Source organism: Camellia sinensis, chromosome 3 (genome assembly GCF_055761805.1).
Source record: "Camellia sinensis isolate YWXY chromosome 3, ASM5576180v1, whole genome shotgun sequence".
NCBI classification, from domain to species: Eukaryota; Viridiplantae; Streptophyta; class Magnoliopsida; order Ericales; family Theaceae; genus Camellia; species Camellia sinensis.
Genome location: NC_138963.1, coordinates 143,307,026 through 143,315,619, shown reverse-complemented (window position 1 = coordinate 143,315,619; position 8,594 = coordinate 143,307,026). Strand labels below are relative to the sequence as shown.

At 37.0% G+C, this 8,594-nt stretch overlaps 1 pseudogene across 1 annotated transcript; it reads left to right on the top strand.

The window, feature by feature from the left end:
• The first annotated feature begins 2,967 nt into the window (after positions 1-2,967).
• On the top strand, positions 2,968-8,393 carry LOC114275669 (ABC transporter C family member 10-like; annotated as a pseudogene). Its single transcript, XR_014363357.1, has 9 exons — positions 2,968-3,081; positions 3,530-4,117; positions 4,251-4,415; positions 5,920-6,209; positions 6,545-6,759; positions 6,843-7,148; positions 7,320-7,383; positions 7,491-7,727; positions 7,841-8,393. The product of XR_014363357.1 is annotated as an ABC transporter C family member 10-like (transcript).
• The last annotated feature ends 201 nt before the right edge of the window (positions 8,394-8,594 follow it).

The window sequence follows — 8,594 nt, the reverse complement described above, 5'->3', positions numbered from 1 at the left end:
TGAAAATAACCGCCCCATCCCCCAGTCCCTTCCTCCAGTCCTTTCCTAAGCTGACCACAAGCCTCAATCCCCACGATAGTGTCTCATTCACTCCATGTCACGAGTGGCTAACGATCAATTAGGATGGGTCACATGAAGACAAGAGGTAACTAGAAAAAAACTAGTAGGCCGCTCATCTTCTAGTCCCTAACTCAGCTAGCCATCGAACTACAAATCCCCATAGCAGTGACTCCTCAATCACTCTTGACAGAAGTGGCTCAATACTGACGTCATATAGAGTCACATGAAGATCACGTAATCAATCATCATAAATAAATTGCTATAAACCATATACTGTTGTGCCATGGTAAAAATTTGTGGGCCCACTTCAAAATATATATTTGAAGTCCAAAATCAAGCCCACCGTTTGGCAATATAAATAACCCAAATACATATATATAAATAATTTCACCATACCACATTAGCTGCTCAAGGAAAAAAGAAAATTTGAATTCCCTACCAACCAAACAGAAGCGTGAGCCTGAACAAAAAAACTCACTAACCAAAGCAACTCCTGAAACGTGGCTTTAACAACAATGGAGCACTCTGGGAAGATTGGTACAAAGTGAGTTTTTCGGCTTTTTAACTTTTTAGTTAAAAAATTATTTTTTTTATCCAAAATAATTTAATTTTTTTGTCAAAAAGGTCACTAAAAAATTTAAAAATTAACTTTTTACCAATTTCTTAAAGGGTATGGCTTCTATCCAGTCTGGGATTGGACTGGACCATGCTGTTGGGCCCGTGGGGGCCACCACGGATCCCGTTTTGATAATCTGAACCATTCAATGTGTAGAACTCGTTGAGTACTATATGCTTGTAAAAAATCACTTTGATCGGATATCGATAACTATATGATCAAATTAGTTTTTTGTCAACCGTTAATTTGTTCACCGTTCAATTTTTTTAATACGAAACTGATTTGATCACATAATTATCGATATCTGATCATCGTGATTTTTTATAAGTATATAGTACTCGACGAATTCTACATATTAAACGGTTCAGATTATCAAAACGAGACCCGTAGTAAATCCTCACAGACCTAACAGTACGATTTAGTCTAATCCCAACTGAAGAGAAGCCTTATCCTTTCTCAAAACACCACAATATTAGATGAACCACTATACAAAACCCATTACTGGTAAAAAAACTAAAAAATAAAAAATAAAAAAAATAACCCCTACACATTGGGCTTGTTTAATTTATATTTGAGAGAGTTGTTTTTAAAAAAAATTTTGAAAAGAGAATTTAAATTTTTTTTTAGTTTATTTGGTTGTATATTTTGGGAGAGTTATTTTTTTTGAAGTTTTAGATGATTTGATATTTTGAGAAAATTTAAGTAGATGTGTGTGAAAGAAAAAGTGATTGAAAAGGAGAGAGTAGAGAAAAAAGTGATTGATGTGTAGGAGAAAGAAAATGATTTTAAATTTTTTTTAAAAAATACTCAAACCAAACAATTTTTTAAAATTTTTTTTTCTAAAATTCATATCCCAAATATAAACCAAACGTACCCATTATCAGCCGCCCAAAAAACATGCTTCAGGAACAATAAATAAAGATCTGGACCCATGCTTCAGCAAAACTAATCTCCATATAAACCCACACCAACAATGATAGAGGGTTTTAATTTTTGTGGCTGTCGTTTTGACAAATTTAAACCATTTGAGCCACAAAAATTAGAACCTTCAAACATTTTCCTAAACCCACCACGGCCTTTCGGGTAAAAACCACTAACTACGGCCACCCTAAACTTGGGTTTAAATTATGGAAAATGCTAGAGGTCTCAAATTTTCTACCAAATAAATGACCAAATGTCTCACATGGGTGTGGGGCCCACAAAATTGCGGACCCCACACTCATGTAAGACATTTGGTCATTTGTTTAGTAAAAAATTTGATATCTCTAACATTACCCTTAAATTATATTGGCTGGTCCATCTCACAGCAAAACAATAATATAAAACCATGTGCTGGTTTTAAAATCAAAACCGCGGGCAAGATACCACCCACGTGTATCTTCTCGCCAAGGATCTTCTAGAGTGAAATTTTCTTAAAGTTTCCTAGAGTGCTATATTGTGTGGTTGAGATTTACTGACAAGTCACATCAAAAAAATTGATGTGACTTGTCAATAAATCTCAACCATACACTATAACACTTTAAAAAACTTTAAAAAAAAATCACTCTAGAGGATCCTTGCTCGTATCCTCTTCCCAATGAACTCACATCACTTGTAGCTAACCTTTCCACCAAACTGTCTGTAGATATAGAGTTCCACCCACACGCGCACCAATGGATGAGCAAGCAGCGCGTGCGTTACCCCACACTTCTCCAAATTGAAACATTAATGGCAACAACGGCACCAGAAACATTTCAGCAAAACAGAAACAACGTCTGAACCTAAGCCGGCGACCCCACCCATGCATATTAACGTCTGAACCTAAGCTGGCGACAACCAAACCCACAACGCTGGCAGAACAGCCCAGCGAAAATAAAAATAAAACACTATCATCCGCGAAGCTTTAGCAATGGCGCCGGTAACCTCTGCATTGCCGAACAAAGAGCACCCCTTTGCCAACCATTGCCGGAGTAGTTTAGACTCCCAAACCGCAAACAAATCCGCTTCTAGATATAAACCCGCAGAGTAGCACTATAGGCCTACTCACGTGAGACTACCGGAGTAGACCAAGGCAGCAACACACCGCACAATCACGCCGGCGTGACCAACGCCGGAAGGGAACGTAACCAGAGCAGAAAATATCACGAGGGGACCCTTGTCACTCCAAGCAATTCACGCCAGAGACGAGGCAACTCAGGCCAGATAGCACACCCATAAACTTCGTCCTTCTCTCTCTAGAACACAGAAAAGCCCAGCCAACAGCCCCAATCCGAAACAAAAGATAATCCAAGCCCGACAACTGTAACTCGCAGATGACCATGACCAGCAAGGAACTCATGAACAAGCCACAAGGACCAGCTCTTCAACACTCATCAGTAGCCCAGAAATATGACCAGCAACAATACCAGTTGGAACAGTTTCTCATGGTGAAAAAACACCATGAAAATAAAACAAACTCAAACATAGTAGACACTAAATACAAAATCAAACACCAACATACTCACTCACACACAAAGCCAATGGTGGAGGAGTCTACAACTGGCTAGGACATCACCAGATACCACGAGAAACCATGGGGGGAGCTTTCTTCCCCTGCTAAACGATATTAGTTTTTGGAGTGGATTTTGTTACATTATCAGATGATGTGATTAGTGAATTCCATCCAATTTGTAACACATTAGCTGTTAAAAAATTTGATTATCCAACCGTGATGGCATAGCCTTAAAATGAAAGCAATTTTCTTTTCCATGAAATGGTGAACTGTTTTTGACACTTTTACACATTTTGTGTGCATAGCCAAGTGAACATTCAATTTTGTTAACATTCATCACTTCTACACAATTCAGTTGTAATAAAGTTCACTTTTGTTGATAGTTGACGTTGGATGGAGAAATCCTACATGCTGCTCCTTATCACGAGTTATTGGCCTCAAATCAAAAATTTCAGTACCTTGTCAACGCACACAAAGAGACTGCTGGCTCTGAAAGGCTTGTAGAGGTAGCTTCTCCCAAGAAGTCTAAAACTCCAGCCAAAGAGATCAAGAAGACACATATCGAGAAGAAATCTAAAGCATCAGAAGGTGATCAGTTGATTAAACAAGAAGAGAGAGAAGTAGGAGACATTGGTTTGAAGCCATACATACAGTATTTAAATCAGAACAGAGGCTACTAGTTTTTCTCCATGGCTGCTCTTTGTCACCTTACATTTGTGATTGGTCAAATACTACAGAACTCTTGGATGGCTGCAAATGTTGAAAATCCTCAAGTTAGCGCATTGCAATTGATTACAGTTTACTTGGCAATTGGATTTACCTCGACAATATTTTTGCTCGGTAGATCTCTGTCCACAGTTACTTTGGGTCTGCAATCATCAAAATCTTTGTTTTCACAGTTTTTAAACTCCCTTTTTCGTGCGCCCATGTCATCTCATGATTCTACACCTTTGAGAAGGATACCGAGTCGAGTAAGTGTCCCCAGCACTCAAGTATGAATTGTGTTTTGGCATGCCAAGGATACTCATGAAACTAGCTTTCCCAATCTTCACTTTTTTATTTTTATTTTTATTTTTATTTTTTTTTTATTTTTATTTTATGTAGGTGTCATCTGATTTGAGTACTGTTAATCTTGATGTTCCATTTAGCTTTATCTTCTGTGTTGGGGCAACCACAAATGCATATTCTAATCTTGCGGTGTTAGCTGTTGTTACTTGGCCAGTCTTGTTGGTCTCCAAACCAATTTTTCTTTTTGCAATTCACTTACAGGTAATCCTTAGGAGGTTTTTAATGATGAATATTTTCTACTATTTAAATCTCCTACATAATATGACAATTGGATATGAAATGAAATTTAGAGATTGTTTGAGATGAGCTAAATAAGTGTATTTTTTGTCTTTTTATGAAAAGATGTGTAGAAAAGTAGAGAGGTGATGCGATGGAAAAAAAAATAAAAAGATAAAAAGATGGATTATTTTAAGGATGCAAACTTGGCCTTAGTAAGCAAGCGTTGACAATCAGGAGCAAGGTTTTAAAAAGCGGCCGCAACCGTTACGTAACGGTTTTGGCGGTTACCGCCACCCGTTACGGCCGCTTTTGCAGTGTGATTGAGATTCACAGGTGTGTCGGCCGTAACGGCTACCGTAGCGGTCGTAACGGTGTCGTAACAACCGTACCGACCTGTTACGTACCGTTACGTAACGGTTCTAAACTGTTTCTTTCGAAAAAACATAAAAAAAAAAGCTGAAAATGAGAGAAGAGAGATGAAGAGAGAAAATGGAGGAGCAAGAGATAGAGAGATAGAGAGAGAGAGAGAGAAGAGGGAAGATAAAGAACATGTTATTGACTTGTTGAAGCTGTAAGACTTATGCTATTCTATTCAGCTGCTATCACTTAATCATTTTGTTTGTGTGTGTCTATATATATATTGTTTGAAAATAATAATAATAATAATAATAATAATAATAATAATAATAATAATAAGTGTGGTCATTATCTATTTGGATTGGTTAAAATATGTATATATATATATATATATATAGGCTCTTATTTATTCTCTTACTTTTGTCATTGTTTTTCTTATATATAATAGTTAGTGATTGATTTTTTGTATAATATAAAGTCATTAATTATCAAAATAAAATTTAAAAAACTCAATTTATAGTGATTTAAAAATATGAAATATATTGGATCATACTTAAAAATTTACAAAAATTGATCAATATTTATTTTTAACCCAATAAATATAATCATGGAAAAAAAATATGCATATCGGTAAGTTTTTTTCCAATTGTGCAAAAAATAAAAAAATTCACAGTTCCAGTTATCGCAACCGTTACGCTACGGCCTTCACACCCCGCAACCGCAACCGCGCCACCGCCACCGTTACAGCGACCACAACCGCTTTTCAGAACCTTGATCAGGAGATTTAGGATTTTTTTGGCAATTGGTGTTATTAATGATCATAGTTGTTAAAATCATATGACGTACGATTCAAAACTTATAATTTGAGTTTTTTCAAGCCCTAATCAATACGAAGTGGTTGAGTGAATTGGTGGGGGACATAAGCCGGTATGTGAACTGATGAATCAACTGAAGTAGAAAAAAAAATTAAATATAATTAATGTTGCAGAAACTTTATAAAGCAGAATGTGATAATTCTTGTGTCTTGCTGCTTCTTTTTCCTCCTCCTTATGAGTGGATTTGTCACTGTGTGTGTGTTAAATCTCAAATCTCAACTGCTAAAATTGTTGGAAACTTGCATTATTCACAGAGATACTACTTCGCCACTGCAAAAGAATTGATGCAACTCAATGGCACAACCAAGTCTTTGGTAGCAAACCATCTTGCTGAGTCCATAGCAGGATCCATGACAATAAGAGCTTTTGAGGAGGAAGATCAGTTCTTTGTCAAGAATCTTGACCTCATCGATGTAAATGCTACTCCATTTTTCCACAGTTTTGCAGCAAATGAGTGGCTGATCTAGCAGCTCGAAACACTTGCTGCAGTTGTTCTCTCCTCATCAGTGCATGGTTTTGCTCCCTTCGGGAACTTTCAGCTCTGGTGGGTATTTATCTAATTTTTCTTTATTCTTATTATTGCTATATTCCAAACAAATTAGGGTGCATCCGAATCAAAATTATTATTATTTTGAATCTCAAATTTACAGATATGTAGAGGGTTGAGACATAAGGGGAAGGAAGAAGAGAAAGTAAGGTGGAAATAGATAGTCATAGACTAATATTAAAGACAGAAAATAGATATGAACAAGAAAAAATTAGTGTGGCTGCTCTATAAACTGCAAATCTGTTGGAAATGAATTAATAGAATAATAAATATAATGGCTGCAATTGATTCTTTTATATGATGTTTCTCATTACCTTGTGTTATTTTTGCAGGATTTATTGGAATGGCCTTGTCCTATGGTCTCTTATTGAACATGTCCTTTGTTATGTCCATTCAAAACCAGTGCACTCTAGCAAATTACATAATTTCTGTGGAAAGGCTCAACCAATATATGCACATACCAAGTGAAGCTCCAGAAGTGATAGAAGAGAACCGACCCCTTGTAAATTGGCCGACTAGGGGTAAAGTGGAGATTCAAGATTTGTAGGTAAATTTTTTGTGCATTGGCATTTAAACTGACAAAGGATAGTAGCACACTGACTGAGAAATATATACATGATGTCAAAACAGATCAAATATAAGCCTGATGCACCACTTGTTCTTCGTGGGATAAGTTGCACATTTGAAAGAGGACACAACATTGATATTGTTGGAAGAACTGGCAGTGGGAAGACGACTCTGATAGGTGCTTTATTTCGTCTGGTGGAGCCTGTAGGAGGCAAGATTGTGGTAGACAGAATTGACATATCTACGCTTGGACTTCATGATTTAAGGTCACATTTTGGGATTATACCTCAAGATCCTACTATTTTTAATGCAACTGTGAGATACAATTTGGATTCCCTATCTCAACATACTGATCACGAAATATGGGAGGTAATTTCTTAATCCTTCACTGTGTACATGTTGTGTGTGGTGTAGTATTAGCATTAGGAAGGTTATTGATCTATTGACTCAGAACAATGCTTATATTAAGAAAAGGTCTTCTTTTTTATTTATGTTAGCTTGCTATTTCTAACTATATGATATTTTTCGTTATTTTAAAAGGCTCTTGGAAAGTGTCAGCTCAGAGAGGCTGTCATGGAGAAAGAAGATAGCCTAGACTCCTTGGGTGAGAAGCCAAAATTTTAACTCAGATCCATCTACCTTTTCCTAGTAAATTTTAACGGTCAGATCCTCTCTCTCTCTGTCTCTCTCTCTTTCTCTCCCTAAACTCAGTTGCAGATGATGGTTCGAATTGGAGTATGGGACAGGCAACTGTTTTGCTGGGGGCATGCCCTTTTGAGGAGAAGCAAGATATTGGTGCTCGATGAAGCTACTGCATCAATCGACAATGCAATCGACTTGATTTTACAAAAACCATCAGTACTAAGTTTTCAGACTGCACAGTGATCACCGTGGCCCATAGAATGCCAACTGTGATGGATTGCACAATGGTTCTGGCTATCAGCGAAGGTGAATTTTTTTGGTCCTTTTCAATCAATCCTTGCTTAATAGCACTTCCTGCAATCACTCTCATTTTGGAACATTCTAGAATTCTGAAGCCAATGTTTATATTCTTTTTATAGGGAAATTGGTAGAGTATGATGAGCCAATGAAGTTAATGAAAACAGAAGGTTCACTGTTTGGGAAGCTTGTCAAGGAATACTGGTCTCATTATCACTCTGCAGAATCTCATTGATGCTTACCATAATGTCTTATGTTGCCGGTACTCATATGTGGGGATTTTACCAGTATCATGTTTGAGAATCCCATCTTTTCACAGTCAGTCCATGCCCTGAGGTTGGAAGGTTTGCATCATATAGCTAGCCAGTGAAAACTATGAACACTTAAGAACCTTTCTAAATCGGGTTTGAGGAATCGGAATAGGGAGAAGTTGGACAGTAAAGGGTTGAAACTATCAAGTGGGATTGATGTATATATAGTACTAGAATAACAAATGAGGCCCTTTTAAAATGGAATAGGTTGGGGACCAGAAATTTTATCCCATTTTGCCATTGTGTGTAATGTATCTTGCTGTATTCGGTGGGTATGATGCACCGATTTTTCATAAGGCAATGTAGGCTATCATTTATCTCGAACACAACATTGCTTTGGAATGCATTCTTTAGCCTTTCTGCAGACTCACTCTTTGCTACATGCTCTTTCTTAAGCCTTTCTGCCGACTCACTTTTGTTCCTGCCATTTCTTTCACTCAATTATTTGAATTGTTCTTTTATTGTATATATACTGAATGTGCTTTGGTGATCCGGCCAATCAATAGGACAGACAGAGCAGACTCCTAAGACTAACCTGGGTTCTTGATGTTAAATATATTCAATT